The 18041-nt window shown below is 35.7% G+C and overlaps 1 long non-coding RNA gene across 1 annotated transcript; it reads left to right on the forward strand.

The window, feature by feature from the left end:
- Positions 1–1687: 1687 nt before the first annotated feature.
- LOC114417790 lies at positions 1688–2861 on the forward strand. The gene is made up of 4 exons (XR_003667921.1): positions 1688–1736; positions 1826–1870; positions 1980–2042; positions 2776–2861. It is a non-coding gene; the product is annotated as an uncharacterized LOC114417790 (long non-coding RNA).
- Positions 2862–18041: the final 15180 nt, after the last annotated feature.

The following is an 18041-nucleotide window of genomic DNA, read 5'->3' on the forward strand; positions in this document are numbered from 1 at the left end:
GGAATAAAAAGATTACAAACAGATGCTTCTGAGAAGATCTCAGCTGAGACACACTTGCTAAAAGAAAAAGAGGAGCACTTGAAGGAAATTGAGGTCTTGCGGGCCCAGGTGGATCGGAATAATGAAGCAACTACATTTGCTATGGAAAATTTGCAGCTAAAAGAAGAAATTAGAAGGCATGTTTTATTGATACAGCTAAAATACTTTTTTGTTGCTTTTTTTTTATTCATGTGCATGCAAAAGTAACTCACTTTGATTTCATTGCTGGGATTCTCACTGGTGGAAAGACCTTAGGAGATTATATCAGCACAATGATTTCAAGATTATCCATCAGAATATGGCATGGAAGGCTGGTTGTGGGGATAAAATCAGATTTTGGAAAGATAGGTGGTTGGGGGAGGAAAGCACTCTGCAACAGAAATACTCTCAGCTCTTTTTGATTAGTAAGCAGCAGAATGATTTTATCTCCACCATGGGTAGCTTCTCACAGAATATTTGGAGATGGGATTTGAAATGGAGGAGACATCTCTTCGAGCATGAGGAGGGTGTAGCTGTGGCTTTTATGGAGGACATCACTGCTTATACTCTTCAGAATCACTTGAAAGATAAGTTGCTGTGGAAAGCTGATCCTAGTGGGCTATATTCTACTAGGTCTGCTTATAGGCTTCTATCAAGTCAAAACAGTACTGCGTTAGATGGGATAAATTTCCAGCTTGTTTGGAAATTGAAGATACCCCCAAAGGCGGCCATCTTCACCTGGAGGCTCATCAAAGATAGGCTCCCTACTAGAGCTAATCTGCATAGAAGAAATGTGGAGGTGCAGGATCTTACCTGCCCCCTCTGTCACAGTGAGCAGGAGGAGGCAGGACATCTTTTTTTCCATTGTAGATACACTGTTGGCCTGTGGTGGGAATCTTTGAGGTGGATTCAGACTTTCGGAGCTCTCCCTTATTCCCCAGCAAGTCATTTCAGTCTATGGTGTGAAGGTTTGGTTGCAGGAAGAAATCTGAATAGATGGTGTGGATGGTGGATTGCCTTAACTTCTGCCATCTGGAAGCATAGGAATTTACTCATTTTTCAGGGCATTCCTTTTATTAATTCCAAAGTTATGGATGATGCCTTATTTTTGGCTTGGTCCTGGTCTAAAGCTAGAGTTAAAGGTTTTAATATCCCTTTTAATCACTGGTCATCCCATCTAATGGAGGCCTTTGATTAATCGGGTGTCATACCTTGTAGTTGGGCTTTGAGAAGGGTTTTTGTTCTCTTTTTGGGAGGCTGGCAGCACAGCTGCCTTTGTATGTTTATCATCAGTACCCCTGGTACTGTAGTTTTTTTCTTATTAATATATATATATATTTTCTGCCTTCCAAAAAAAAAATGATTAAAGTAAAGGTTGGGAAGTGGCATAGTTACTCTATGACCAAAAATCAATCTTCCAGTACGAACAATATATACATTGCCTATTATATCCACAAATATGAAAAAATGTAAATCAGTTGAGGCAAGAACACAGCCTTATGGTATTGTCAAACTCAAAAGAAACTAGTCAACCAACCAGTCCAAGTTCTCCAACAAATTAGTGCTAGCTAGATTACCAGTGACTTTTTTGTCATATACATGTTTTCCATAATGTCATGTTGCTAATGCTTATGTATCTTCAAAACAGGTTAAAGTCATTTTGTATGGAAGGTGAACGAGAACGAATGAGTGAACAAATCATGGTATTGGAAAACAAGGTATGAATGGATGCTTTTGTACTTTGTAAAATTTTCAGTCAATCCCTCTCATGTTGATTTTTATTTTTTCCTTTCACTTGTATGTGTAGTTGTTGGAAGCACTAGATTGGAAATTTATGCATGAAACAGATCTGGTAAGGGTTCAGGTTTTCACTTTTTTTAGTGTAATAATTTTTTCTTGTGTCTAGAATAAAAGGCACTGCAAACTCCTATCTTGACCTCTTTGTCTTTTGCGAATGTTAGAAAAAAAATTCTGATTTGATGATCGAAGATGTACATAATGATGGTAATCTCATCTCCAAACAGGTAAGAATGATATAGTATTTCCTGCATCCATATTCATGTTTGAAGCAGTGAATGTCACAATAGCTTACTTCAACATAGATGTAAGCTAGAACCTAGAATCTGATTTTGATTGTGCCCATTTATTAGCTTTTCAGATTAGCAGTCACTTTTCAGTGACCCACTGTATAAATTTCATGAGTCTTTATCTAAGTTTCTGAAATCAACATAATTTACCAGTTTGGTGTTGTCATCAAATCTTGCTAAATTAAGCTTTCCAGTATAAATATTGGTGGACATATATTGAATCTCATGAAAATGGAAAAACAGGCCCATCTCAATTAGTGTGTTTTAAATCTAACATGAAAAATACTGGCGCTCAAGAAGTAGTAGGTAGTGGTAGACATGGAATGCAGTTTAGACTATACATTTTGTTTCTTCATGTTCTTCATTTACCACTTTTTAGAAATGGTCAGGGTGGAAACTCTAAATCATCTATTTTTCTTCATTTACCACTATTATCACATTGTGGATATTCTAGAAGCTCAGTCCATATGTCAATCATTGTCATATGGCCAGTCATTGAATAAGGAGGCCTTAGTAATTATTTAGATATCCAATGTGTAAAAAGATAGAATGTCTTTCTGCTTAATTATCTTACATTTATAGTTGTTTGTAATTTTTTGTGCTTGCATTTTAAATTTTCTGTGAATATGACTTATTCAACTATTTAATTCTTATTAATATTTGTCTTTAGGAGTCAAGTTGAAAATCACGATGGCAGTCTTTGGTTAGGGAGGAAAATGAGTTTCTCAATATTCAGGTCTAGATCACACTTGATGCTGGTGATATAATGAGAGACCAAGGGGCCTTGGAAGAAGAACCTTTAGTCAACAGACCTGATGAATTTCCAATGGTCAATAAGGTTTCAAACTTGCTGGGCATGGATGATAGGGACGTTGTATCGCATTCCCAATGTGAGAAGAAGGATGTAGATATTCGGAAGATGGGCCTGGTGAAGACAAGCCCAGTTAAAAAAGAGAGCAACTCCACTTCTGCCTTAAAAGTTTATAGCAGAAGAAAAACATGTCATATAGCAAAATCCATGGCCCATTTAAATCTTGGCCCAATTTTAAATGAAATTGGAACAGAAGGGGATACAAGGGTGATGGTAGCAGGTAATTCCTTCGAATATAATAAGGAAGGGGTTGACCTTTGTGACTCTCAATCTGGTCCTTTGACCCCTAAGCAGGATCACCAACCCCATAGTCCTATTCCCCCAAGTAGCTTTAATAATGATTTCAATGGAGTGGAAGGTGATCAGCATTGGGAGATAGCTCGTCAATTGGGTATATCTTTTGATGAAAATTTTAAAAACAGGGGTAAGGAGTTTTTGGATGAGGCTAGTACAAGTCATTCAGCTGCAGCAACAACAGAGATGGGAAACAACACAATTGCTCCATGAATATTCTCTCTCTCAACTCTAGAGGTTTGGGTAGTGGAGTCAAGAGGTCAGCTATTCGAAAATTATCTCTGGCCAACAAGATTGATGTTCTATGCATTCAAGAAACTAAGAAAGACTCCATTGATAAGAAGCTATGTCAATACCTGTGGGGGGATAGTAATGCTACTTGGGAATGTCTCCCTTCTACTAATTCTGCTGGTGGCCTGTTATGCATTTGGAACAATGATTCCTTTGTGGTGAATAGGAAGTCAGTGGGGAGTGGTTTTATTTTGCTGGAAGGATTGTGGGTAAAGGAAAACAAGAAAGTCATCATTATTAATGTTTATGCGCCTTGTGATATACAAGGGAAGAGAAATCAATGGGAAGAGATTCTGCTTTTGAAGTCCTCCTATCAAAATGAATTGTGGTGTATCTTAGGAGATTTCAATTCGATAAGAAATCATAATGAGAGATTGAGTTCATCTCAGAATCTGGCTAATGCATCCAGTATTGAGGAATTCAATTCCTGGATTTCTCTTATGGCTGTAGAAGAGGTTAGATCTATAGGTAGAAAATATACCTGGATCAGACCTAATGGAAGTGTTATGAGCAAGTTGGATAGGTTCTTCATTTCTGATAATTGGTTGACTCTTTGGCCTGATACAACACAGTTTGTACTAGACATAGATTTTTCAGATCATTGCCCTATCCTTCTAAGATCCAAAAGTGTTGATTGGGGTCCTAAGCCTTTCAAGGTCATGGATTGGTGGCTGCAGGACAAGGGATTTCAGGAAATGGTGACCCTTAAATGGAGCAATTATCACCCTAATGGATGGGGAGGATACGCACTCAAGCAAAAATTGAAGTTCATTAAAGCCTGCATTAGACAGTGGAGTTCATCCAATGGAGTTATTAATGCTAAGAAAATTCAGGTTTTAAAGAAGGAGTTGAATGCTTTGGAGGCTGGTATATCTAACAGAATTATGAATCAATCTGAAAGGGAGCTCAAGAAGTCTCTTCAGGAGCAATTATGGCAAGCTGCTAATGCCTATGAATCTATGTTGAGGCAAAAGGCTAGAGTGAAATGGTTAAAGGAAGGGGACAGAAATTCAGCTTACTTCCACAAGCTGATAAATCATAGAAGAAGACATAATGCTATTCAAGGATTGATCATTGATGGGGAATGGGTTCAGGACCCTAGTAGGGTTAAATTTGAGGCTTTCAATCATTTTAAAGAAAGATTTTCTGAGCAGAATTTCAATAGACCAACCATGGATGGTGTGCAGCTACCTTCCATTGGTCAAAGTGAGAATGAAGCCCTTGTGTCTAGATTTTCTGATGCTGAAATAACCTCAGCTGTGTGGGACTGTGATGGTGATAAAAGTCCGGGCCCGGACGGGCTTAATTTCAATTTTATCAAGAAGTTTTGGAAGACTTTGAAGCCTGACTTTATGCGTTTCATGGATGAGTTTTATTATAATGCTTCTTTCCCAAAAGGAAGCAATGCCTCATTCATAGCTCTTATTCCCAAGATCAAGGATCCCCAAGCTTTTAACGATTATAGGCCAATTTCTCTTATAGGCTGTGTCTACAAAGTTGTATCCAAGGTCTTGGCTAATAGATTAGCCCTTATTCTACCTCAGCTGATTGATGAAAGGCAAACAGCCTTTATGAAAGGAAGGCATATTTTGCATGGAGTGTTGATAGCTAATGAGGTTATAGTTGAAGCTAAATCAAAAAATAAACCTTGCATGTTCTTCAAGGTTGATTTTGAAAAAGCTTACGACTCGGTCTCTTGGGGCTTTCTTAATTACATGATGTTAAGGATGGGTTTTTGTGAAAGGTGGAGAAAGTGGATCCATGGTTGCCTTGCTACTGCATCAGTTTCCATTTTAATTAATGGAAGTCCCACCTCGGAGTTTGCACCCAAGAGAGGTTTAAGGCAGGGTGACCCCCTTGCCCCCCTCCTTTTTAATTTGGTGGCAGAAGGGCTTACAGGTTTAATGAGGACAGCTATATCCAAAAATCTGTACAGCAGTTATCAAGTTGGAAGTTTGAAGGAAGATATAAATATTCTGCAATATGCAGATGACACTCTATTCTTTGGTAATGCTCTTTCAGCCAATGTCAGAGTTCTAAAGTCTATCCTATCATGTTTTGAGTTGGCTTCTGGACTCAAGATTAATTATTCAAAAAGTCAGTTTGGATGCTTTGGAAAATCTGAGGAGTGGTGTAGAGATGCGGCTCTTTTTCTCAACTGCAGGCAGATGGATATTCCTTTCTTATATCTAGGAATTCCAGTGGGGTCTAGTCCAAAAAGTGGGAGTGTTTGGCAGCCTATCATCAACAAATTTCAGACCAAGCTGGCATCTTGGAAGCACAGATGCCTTTCTATGGGGGGCAGCATTACCATTATCAACTCTGTTTTGACAGCAATGCCTATTTATTTGTTGTCTTTCTACAGAATTCCCAAAAAAGTTGCTCAAAAAATAGTAGCTATCCAAAGAAACTTCCTTTGGGGCGGCGACAATGACACTTCTAAGATCCCTTGGGTTAAATGGGATACAGTCTGTTTATCAAAAGCCAGAGGCGGATTGGGTATTAAAGATTTGAACAAGTTCAATGAAGCCTTACTAGGCAAATGGGGTTGGCAGGTGGCAAATAATCCCCATCAGCTTTGGGCAAGAACTTTAGTGTCTATATATGGGGGATGGCAGGCCTTATTACATGGTAGAGGTAGTGTTGACAACTCTCCTTGGTGGAAGGATTTAAAATCGATCTTCCAGCAGCAACATCAGAATAGTTTGGCCAATAACTTGAGGTGGAAGGTGGGCAATGGGACCAGAATCCAGTTTTGGAAAGACAAATGGAGGGAAGATGATATAACCCTTAAAGACAAATACCCTGTTTTATATCAGGTGAGTCAGCAACAGGACCTCACTATCAATTTAATGGGTCAGAATATTGACAATGGGTGGGATTGGAAGTTTCAATGGAGGAGAAATTTCTTCGATCATGAAATTGATACGGTGGAAGCTTTCATGGATGAGATTGATGGGGCTCAGATTCACTCTTCTAGAATGGATTATCTCACTTGGAGGGCTGAACCTAGTGGATCCTATTCCACAAAGTCAGCATACAATTTCCTCATGGAAGACGGCGGATCAGATTATGAAGATAATGCTTCCAGGTTTATGTGGAATTTGAAAATTCCTCCAAGAGCAGCCGCTTTCTCTTGGAGAATCTTTAAAGATAGATTGCCTACTAAGGCTAATTTAAGAAGGAGGCAGGTGATGTGAACCTGAGTAGGAGCGGATCGTTTGATACAGGCTACGGAGGTTTTGGATGACGCCACTTCCGGTGAAGGAAGATAAGTCCGGGTAGACGCCACTTCCGGTTAAGGAAGATAAGTCAGGGTAGACGCCACTTCCGGTGAAGGAAGATAAGTCGGGGTAGACGCCACTTCCGGTAAAGGAAGATAAGTCTGGGTAGACGCCACTTCCGGTGAAGGAAGATAAGTCTGGACAGACGCCACAAGGATTACCTTGATAAGTCTGATAATTGGTTCAACCAGGAACCTAAAGAGAAACTCTCACCCAATTTTATGAAATGTCAAAAGTTTCTTATTCAAAACAAAAACCCATACTTATAGTGTAGCTGAACAAAAAGATAAAAATAGGCATGAGCCTTTTAAACAGTTTGGGCCAAAATTACAATAAAAATAAATTATAACTAAAAACTTATTTAACTTGGGCCTTCAAATTAGTTTGGGCCTTCAGCAAAAATTAATAGTCTTGATAGTGTCTCTGCCTCTGGGCCTTCATCCTTCTCCACTTGGGCCTTCATCCTTCTCCACTCGGGGGCTTTGTCCTTCTCCACTTGGGCCTTCGTCCTTCTCCACTTGGGCCTTTAGCCTGTATTTGGCCAGTTTCATGATTCTCATCATTCCCTCCTTCTTGGAAAACATTTGTCCTCAAATGTTCAGGATCATCACCGGGTTCAAGTACCACTTCCTTCCTTTTCTTGTGGGCTTGCTTGACATAGCTTTCATTCTTCTTTGCAATTTGCACCTTCACTTGGTCATACAATCTTTTCACATACTCAACTTTGGCATGTGCATCCTTACGTTGAGTCTCTTGGGGATTGCTTTTGTAAGTTGGCCTGTTAGGCAATGAAGCTCCGGGGAGGAGATCAACTTGATGTTCTATGCCTCTTGAAGGTGGTAGTCCATGAGGAATCTCCTTAGGAAAGACATTTTTAAATTCCTGCAATAATGGTTGAACACTAGGAGAAATAGAAATAGTAAACTCATTAGAATTATCAGTAGAAATTTTACTGTCTTTGCAATACTGTAGATTGAGTGGTTCATGAGCAGGTAACACTTTCGTCACTTCACTCGCCTCTGCAAAATAATTAAATTTTCTCTCATGTGTATCACTCTTTTCCTCGGGTGTATCACTCTTCTTTTTCATATTCCTTTGTGGTGCCTCACTATTTTCTTTCTCTTGTTCTCTCTTTTCTCCCATTCTGATTTGGTCATCACACACTTCTCTAGGGGATAGAGGTTTAAGAGTAAATGAAGAAGATTTGGCTATTCGTCTGTAGGGCTTTTCTTTGTTACGGTTCAACAAACGTTGCATTTGTGTAGTCCACGCATCCAGAAATAAGCGTTGAGATTCGTCCAGTTGATGATATACACCACCATTGTCACCAGCTCTTGCCATGATTAAGGAACAAAGAATTTTGCAATAAATTAAAAAAAAAATTCAGGACCTCACCACACTCTACTCACGTGTTTCACTCTTTGATGGTAGTTCACTCGTGTTTGATGCTCTCAATATAGGCTTTTGTGTGATGTTTTCACTCTTGCCTTTTACCACTCACTCCCTCTTAAGTTCCTGGATGGATCGAATTAGACACACAAGGTAATATAAAATAAAAGGAAAGACAATATAATTATCAGAGTAACAGATTTGATTTGGGATAATAACTTGGACTTGATTTGGATAGCAGATTGGATTTGATTTGGATAACAGATTAGATTTGGATAACAAATCTGATTTGGATAAAAAATTTGATTTGATTTGATTTGGATAATAGATCAGATTTGGATAACAAATTAGATTTAATTTGGATAACAGATATGATAACAAATAAGATAACAGATAGGATAACAGATAAGATAACAGATATGACAATTAAACTTCAAATGCTCATAACTTTTGTTACGGTTGTCTGTTTGAGGCCCACTATATATCAAAACGCTCAGAATTCAGAGGAGAATCTAGATAAGGGGATTTGGTACACGATTTTCTGCCAAAAAAAAGCCTCTAACTGCCTCAATTTCGTGTTCAAAGATCAAACACCCACTTTCTCTTTTTTCTTTTTCTTCTTTTCTTCTCTTTTTTTTTTTCAAAATTTCTGCAACTTTTTTTTTTAACTTGAAACAGAACTCAAACAATTTTTTTTTTTACACAAAGTCTGAAAGACACTAGAAACAAGAACACAAACGTGACAAGAACAAGAACGAAACAAAGACACAAACAAGAATGCAACAAGACGCAAACAAGAAAACAAATAACAGAACAAGGACAAAAACACGAACCTAGACAAATTACAAAGAAAAAAAATAGGATAGGATAGGATAGAACCTGTATCAAGAGCCGAAGCTCTGATACCAGATGATGTGAACCTGAGTAGGAGTGGATCGTTTGATACAGGCTACGGAGGTTTGGATGACGCCACTTCCGGTGAAGGAAGATAAGTCAGGGTAGACGCCACAAGGATTACCTTGATAAGTCTGAGATTGGTTCAACAAGGAACTCAGAGAGAAACTCTCACCCAATTTTATGAAATGTCAAAAGTTTCTTATTCAAAACAAAAACCCATACTTATAGTGTAGCTGAACAAAAAGATAAAAATAGGCATGAGCCTTTTAAACAGTTTGGGCCAAAATTACAATAAAAATAAATTATAACTAAAAACTTATTTAACTTGGGCCTTCAAATTAGTTTGGGCCTTCAGCAAAAATTAATAGTCTCGATAGTGTCTCTGCCTCTGGGCCTTCATCCTTCTCCACTTGGGCCTTCATCCTTCTCCACTCGGGGGCTTTGTCTTTCTCCACTTGGGCCTTCGTCCTTCTCCACTTGGGCCTTTAGCCTGTATTTGGCCAGTTTCATGATTCTCATCAGCAGGTGTGCCTTCCATCATATTCCTGTCCTTTATGTGATGGAGAGGAGGAAACTATTGGTCATGTCATGTTTGATTGCACAAGAACTAGATGCCTTTGGTGGGAGATTTTGAGATGGGCTGACAGAGTGGGTCCCTTCACCATTGATCCTAAAGATCACTTCACCCAATTCTCAAGATGGAGTAGCAAAAGATGTATAGACAATAGATGGGCAGTGCTTTGGATAGCTCTATCCATGACTATTTGGAAACATAGAAATTCAATGGTTTTTAATAACCAGAATTTCAACTCCGAAAAAGTCATGGATGAAGCTTTATTCCATTCTTGGGCCTGGTTAAAATGTATGGACAAAGATTTCCATATCCATTTTAATCAATGGTCCACTAGTTTGAGGGAGGAGCTGTCTTAGGGATTGATTTTTTGTTTCAGATAACGTTATCTTGTATTTTTCAGATGGGTTAGGCAATTTTGCCTTGTACTCTTTTTCCTGTATGCAGTACTCCTAGTACTACAATATATATAAAATTATATATAGATTTTTGCTGTGCAAAAAAAAAAGAAACTTAATGACAGAAATGACAGTTAACAGTTACAAAGTAGGAAACATATCATAACAGGGGAGTTCATGTCCACCTCAAATGCAATAAACAATGAAACTATAACTGATAGAACGAACGCAGGCAGAAGGTACCTTAGATTGAACAACACACGATGCTGGCCTCTGTGTTCTGCTGGCAGGAATGACGACCTGCGATTAAATTAGGGGTCTTTGGTCTGGTCATTTGACAAATAGTATAGATTAGGGTTATATATATATATATATATATATATATATATATATATATATATATATATATATATATATATATATATATATATATATATATAACTATTAATTTAATCAAGGGACGAAATTAAGGTTTAAGGATGAGAACCTGCAGAAAATCACGGTGCTGCGTGTGACTTAGCGAGTTAGGGTGTTGCAACTGGAGGATAAAAAGCACAAATTGAGGACCAGAGAGAGCTCAGAGCTGTTCCAATGTTGTTGAAGACAAGATGTTTAGAAATTTTTTTGTTTTAATTTAGATCATTAAAATTCAAAAAGGGGTAAAAAATAATAGAAAAAACATTGTGGCAAATTATAGCCGCCAATAAATGCTAAGACCAAATAAACCACAACTGTATGCTTTGTGACGTTTATAGCCAATCAGTATTTTAATTTTTAAACCGCCGCAATGTATATATTGTGTTGGGATAAAACACAACAATCCATTTTATCCCACAAAATAATGGCCATACCATAAAAAAAACAGAAAGAACTATTTATCACTTTATCTTTATCATGAAAATTTAATTGATTTTTTTCACCATCAATCTAATCCAAACACACTAGTAAGTTGAATTCCAAAGAATTCCTATGGGGGGGAAAACCAGATAGTAGGAAGATTGCTTGGATTTCTTGGAGCCAGTGCTGCTCTCCTAAGCATATGGGAGGGTTGGGGATTAGAGATCTTCCAAGTCTTAACAAGGCTCTGTTGTTCAAATGGAAGTGGCTGATGTTCCACCAACCAGACCAGCTTTGGACCAGAATTCTGATCTCTATGTACAATGGCTGGAGGGGATTGGAGTATGGTCCTCGAAAGCAGTATTTCTCTACTTGGTGGGCTGATTTAAGGGCCCTCTTTCAACAGCAAAATGTGGTCAGTGCTGATAATCAAATCAGGTGGAAGCTGGGGAGAGGTGACAAATTCCTCTTTTGGGAAGATCCTTGGGGTGATGAAGGAGTTCCTCTAAAGGATCAATTCCATGAGTTATTCAGTATTTCTTCCCAAAGAGATTTAAGGGTGGCAGAGGTGGGATCCTGGACAGAGAATGGATGGGTCTGGAATATGGTTTGGAGAAGACACTTGTTTGATAATGAGGTGCAGCTAGCCTCTATTTTCATTGATCACATCCACCAAATCAGAGTTAACAACAATCTCAATGATACCTGGGTTTGGGGAGCTGAATCCTCTGGGATTTTGTCAACTAAATTTGGTTATCAAGTTATTAAATCTGAGATGGTACATTCAAGGTCTGTACCTGGGATTCAAGAAACTTTGGGAGATCAAACTTCCTCCTAAAGCCCTTTCTTTTGTTTGGAGGTTATTATGGGACAGACTTCCCACGAAGGACAACTTGATCAAGAGGCAGATTCAGGTAGATAATGATTTATGTCCCTTCTGTCACAATCAACCCGAATCCGCATCCCATCTATTTTTCACCTGTGGCAAAACTATGGCTATATGGTGGGAATACCTTTCTTGGGTAAAGGAAGACAAGGTGTTTCACTGTAGGCCTTTGGATAATTTTATCCAGCACTACTCCTCAGCAACTTCAAAGGTTTCTAACACAAGAAGGACAATGTGGTGGATAGCAGCTACAGTATAAATTTGGAGGCTCAGAAATGCTATCATTTTTCAGAATCAAACTTTTGATCTCAATAGGCTGACAGATAGCACTTTATGCTAACTAGGATTCTAAATTTTGGGAAACTATTCAAGATTACGAATTTTATGTTATTCCTGGAGTGGATATTATTGTCCTACTTTTCTCTATTTAAGACAACAACCTTATTTCTTAAGGATTGAATTTTGATTTGACTTTAAATGCAGGACCTATCAAACTTTTACAATGGGTTTGGTATACATGAATGAAAATGGATGAAAGTGTGAGGAATGAAAAGAGATGAAAGAGAGTAATGTATACTATTCTCTGAGTGGCTGTCATTTGTTTCTAAAAGGAAACAGCATACTGACTCAATAATTATAATATAAACACAAAAAACAAAAAAAAACATTTGCATTTGGATATACTTATTAGTATAAATATGATAATCTGCTCCTAAATACACCATAATGATCTGATATCCTACTGTGGGTCGTGTTGAAACATTCAAATAGGATCTAAGTCAAAATGATTTTACAAAAAGAATCCCTCTGCAGAGGGAGCCACAAATTGTAACGCAGCAACTACAGAATCTACAGAAACACCAAAGATACACCAACTTACCAACCAATAACACCCCATAAGAATTTTTTTTTTAATCATTTGTAAACGCACAATCAAAATTAATAATCAAAAAGTACCTTGTGCCAGCAATAGATGCAGAAGGTGGTTCAGTCCTTATGGTCTTCAATTTAACCTTGTTGAGTAAGTCTTCCAATTGATCTAAGTTCCTCTGAAAAATGTAACAAAAATAATTCAAACCCAAAGTACACAACGCAAATAATTATCCAACTCGAATAGCAGTTATTGGACTCTTAGTTTGAGCTGTGTGCTTAATTACTCCAATTTGCTGACTATGTAAATGAGTGAAAAACCTGTATACATTGTTGATCCGATAACCAAGTAACACATGTTTCCACAAAGAAAATAAAAGCGAAGCTAACTTTTTCTGACTAAGTAGAGAAATGCCAAAACAACACATAAAAAATGGAAATACTTATAAAATCAATGATTTTAAACTGCATTAACTGCACTTTTACACGTAAACAAGAAAAAGAAAAAGAAAAAACACATGGTCAACAAAAAAAAAACAAAAAACAGGTTAGGATGTTACCTCTTATAATCTAACCACGTTCGGATGCTTCAGCAGCTTCAAGGTGGATATTTCCCTCTTTATCTGCTATGAAAAAATGAAGATGAGAAAACTGATCTTATGTATTAATTTGAATCATAAATTATAAGCAAAGAGAGGTAAAGAAACAAACAAACATAAATTTTGCACAAAAATTGCCAAACAAAACCCAATTACACTGTAAGAGTTTTTAACACCCAAATTTCCAGAACATTTTGGCACATTTGATTCATGCTTCTCATTTGATTCATGCTTCGCATATGTAATAATGGAAGAAAATAATCGAAACCACAATTGCATATGTAATAAATCCAACAACCTATGCTCGAAGTGCACCAATCCAGATAACAAAAACGCGAAACCAAAACAACCAACAACATCAACTTCGTTAGTACTCTGACTTAACTAAACCCTTTGGCCTTCAAATCCTTTTCGCATATTCAACGATGACATTGTTAGGGCAACTCAAGAAGTCGATAATCACATTTTAAAAGTCTTATATTATGAAACAAGAACTAAAAAACTTATATTATGAAACAAGAACTCAAAAACTTCGACATGCTTACCTTCACACAAGCAAGGTCACGACACCACTCCAAAGGGCACGAGATCGGATATGTGGTGGTGGTCAGAACAATGGCTAGGGTTTTTGTTCTTGGTGGTCGAAAAGGCAATGTGACGGTGGGCACGACGGAGTCGTCGCTGGGATGACTTCAGGCAACAGAGCGCTCAGGTATTAGGGTTTTGGTATAGCTTTTTCGAGGACGCGAGAGTGTTGAAGCATCGTGAAACAAGGAGTATTTAAAGAACAAAATTAAAGACGGTGCACACGTAACACCGTCTTTGTCTCTGACCACAACTACGACGGTGTCTTCAAACACACCGTCTTAGATTAGTTCCACCAAAGCTACAAACGCGGCGTTTAAGTGAAACGTCGTCGTATACGAAAGGCGCCGTATATAAAACTTATATATTTACGAAAATGCCACCGTGTGCATTACTACGTCGGGTAATGTATGACCGACGTAGAATGTGCGTCGTAAAATACAATATTTCTAGTAGTGTTTATTTCATTTAGATGTTGTTTACATTGAATTTATGGAATACTCTTCAAATGGCGGTGGTTTTTTATGCTTGGTTATAAATAGATGAGGCTCAAAACTTGAATTTTTGTTTAATTTTGAATAAAGCTAAATTTTTTGGACTAAGTCATAGCAGAGATTCATGTTTCTAACTGATTTCTAGGGACTGAGTTAGCTAGATAGTGTGTGGTTGTTTGTGTGAAGTTTAAACATCAAGTCACAATGATTTTCTTTCTCAACCCTTCTTTCTTTTTTTTACAAGTTGGAGCCTAATGCAATAATCACTAAGTTCTTCTTCAGTTTTGCAATTTTTTTTAGTGAATCGAACAAAAAGTAGGCAAAAGAGAGACTAAAAAATAGATTTATGCTCATTTTAGGTTTCTGTAAAATCTATGTTTCATTTCAGTAAACAATTAGATATTACTTGGAAAATTGGTTATGTTGAACTACATTCTACATCAGTGGATATGTTAATGTTTTTGCCTATTTTAATACATGAATATTTTAAAGAAATGGTTTTTTTTCTCTTATATTTTTTCGTGACCCAATTGCTCCCGTATTTCTTACTCTGAGGGATGTTGTCAATGTTATCAAATCGTGAATCGGCAAAGCTTCTTTGGTAGCAATGTAATTAATACATTTAATTCATCTTTTATATATTGATATTTATATGTAAATTTATTATTTTCATAATTATACTAAAGTAAAACTTAGGTAAACTTTTTTTCTTTTATAAAATTAAGATGAAAAATTTACACTTTAACTTACCGGAATGAACAATTAACTTGAAGCTATATTAAATTATTAGAGGAAAATTATTTTTTCATTCATTGTTATAATAATTTTAATTTAATTTATTTTTTCATGTTTATTATCATTTAACCTATTTAAAGAATTATTTTTTAGAGAATTTTATATTTTCATATACTTTGCATCACGTACTCAAACAAAACTGTTATTCTTTTTTAAATGTAATAATGCTAAAATGTGATCATAAGTGAATTTTTTTTATCTATATATGTCATTTAATTTAGGTTGGTTAAACATGGTATAAAAAGGACTCAACAAACAAAAATTGGAAAATTAAAATGACAAAAAATTTGATTATCGATTTTTATATGAACCATTCACTTTACGATATTATTATCAATATTGAAAAGTACTGAATATATTTAAAAAATATAAATATTTGTTTATGCATTGATATAGAAATTATATATAAAAAAAACTTTTTTACACTTTATTCCTGGGGTTGAATAATTAAGTAAAAAAATTTATATTTTATTCGTGAGGATAAACATTATAGAAATATTTTTTTCCAAATAATCAAATATGAAAATTTATACTTTATGAATAAAAATAACTTTATTTTGTTGCAAATTCAAGTAAGAAAATATATAATTTATCCAAAGGGATGAACAATTTATCTAAAACCACATTAACATTTAAATTATCATAGGTTAAGTTAATTTTTTTAATTCATTATTATAATAATTTAATATTAATATATATTTTCTTGATTATTATCTTATATCTTATAATATACAAATTTAATCAACTATATCATTGTGCGACGCACAAGTACGCACACTAGTATGTATGTGCATGTATATGTGTATATGGGAGGATAAGCCATTTGGGGCTGCACTTTATTTACATATAAAATTATTAACTATTGGACTTAGTTGAATTTGGGAAGAAAGTTTGAGTTCAAGTGGCATATAAGTTTATTCATGTTTGTTAAGGAGGCTACAATTGAGAACAACGAAAATGCCTCCCCCACCAACGATTAGTCTAGAAGCAAAATTCAAGCCATTTGGGGCTGCACTTTATTTACATATAAAATTATTAACTATTGGACTTAGTTGAATTTGGGAAGAAAGTTTGAGTTCAAGTGGCATATAAGTTTATTCATGTTTGTTAAGGAGGCTACAATTGAGAACAACGAAAATGCCTCCCCCACCAACGATTAGTCTAGAAGCAAAATTCAGAAACCCAATCATGTGGCCTACACAACTCTCCAAATGATCTTAAATTCGTACACCCCAATAAACCAAACGTTGCTCCATTAATCTCCAATTTACCATCAATTCCTGCTTCTGGTACCATTATAACCTTTTTAGAGAAATTGGATTGCTCCACGACCTAACAAGAAGGAAGTCGAGATGGAAGACAACATGGGAAAGAGAAAAATAAATTGAGTTATTTTTATTTTTAATTTATGTTACTCTAAATCAAGTAAGAGTGGCTTTTTTGTCCAAATAAAAAGGTATTAAATGTTAACATACACCTTCTAATTTTTAAATGAGTCTATGTTAGCAATCCATATATATATATATATATATATATATATATATATATATATATAACATTATAATCTCAAGTATATAAGGTAGCAATCACAATCAATATCATAATTAAAGTAGGCTCTCTTACACACGATTGTCAACCATGACATTACATAAACATTATAAAAAGCGAAGTAACTCTTATCTTAATCCTAAAAATATAAGGTGAGTTGGATGATTAAGAGAGATAAAAAGATGGAAAAGTTTGCAGGTTTGGTTTTATCTTAATTTCACATAAATTACACCTATCATGGTAACTATCCCCATGGTGTTATGATTGGTATGACATTTTTTTTATTTCTTAGTGTAATATCTACCATTTCCTAATTATGTTGTCTATGACCTTCATAGGGTATCATTGCAATGTCTAAAGGTTTACCCATACTATCAAGTTGATTTTTACCTAGTTCGAAAGATAAGACAATTATCTACAACTTTTATATTGATCTCAAGATCTAGTTTTATAGCCTACTATGCTGAAAACTGACAAGAACATGAAATTATTTACAAATTTTAATAACTTGATCTTTACTCACTAAAATAGTCATATCGAGGGTTCTAGAAATTTGTGTTGAGTAAGACAAAATCCATTAGTTAGCTAATGTTTAGTGTTGCAACTTTCATCAGACCACTTTTTCAAATTCACACTTTAAAATTGAGTTTTATATGTTGTAATCAATTGCACCCTTTGTAATTAATTACAATAGAACTAGAATCCAAAACCAACTTTGGAACTCAAAATATATTAGTTGCAATACCTTTTAATTGATTAAAACAGAACTAGGATCAACGAAGTAGCCTCTGGGACTCAAAGTAATTGATTGCAAGTCTTTGTAATAAATTATTATAAACGTAGAGCAAAAAATCCAACTCTAAGAACTCATTTTTTCTATTCAAAATGTAACATAATTTATCAAATTGTTAGTAGTGGTGAGAAATGAGATCCTACACCATAAATCTTGTTTTTTAACAACCCAACACCAATTTCAAACATAGGAACTTCCAACAATAAATTATATTATCCCAGCGCAAGATACATATAAGAAAACACAAATTAACACATTAAACAAAAATTACATGGTTCAATTTTAAAGAAAACAAAAAGGGGCAAAAACACCCAAATCCCACAAAACCCCAATTCAAAAATAAATCCCAAATCAGAAGAATCTCATGACAGTATAAATAGATTGCTTTAGGATATTCACAACCCATCCAAGAAATTAAACGTACAATAAACTTATACCTAAGATCATGCAACCTACTCATAGCTCATTGCCATACAAAGCAGAGAAGGGAAAGACAAAACTTACTCCCCTTTACATTAAGAAGTAAAACACAAG

The sequence above is a fragment of the Glycine soja genome, chromosome 7 (genome assembly GCF_004193775.1).
Source record: "Glycine soja cultivar W05 chromosome 7, ASM419377v2, whole genome shotgun sequence".
NCBI classification, from domain to species: Eukaryota; Viridiplantae; Streptophyta; class Magnoliopsida; order Fabales; family Fabaceae; genus Glycine; species Glycine soja.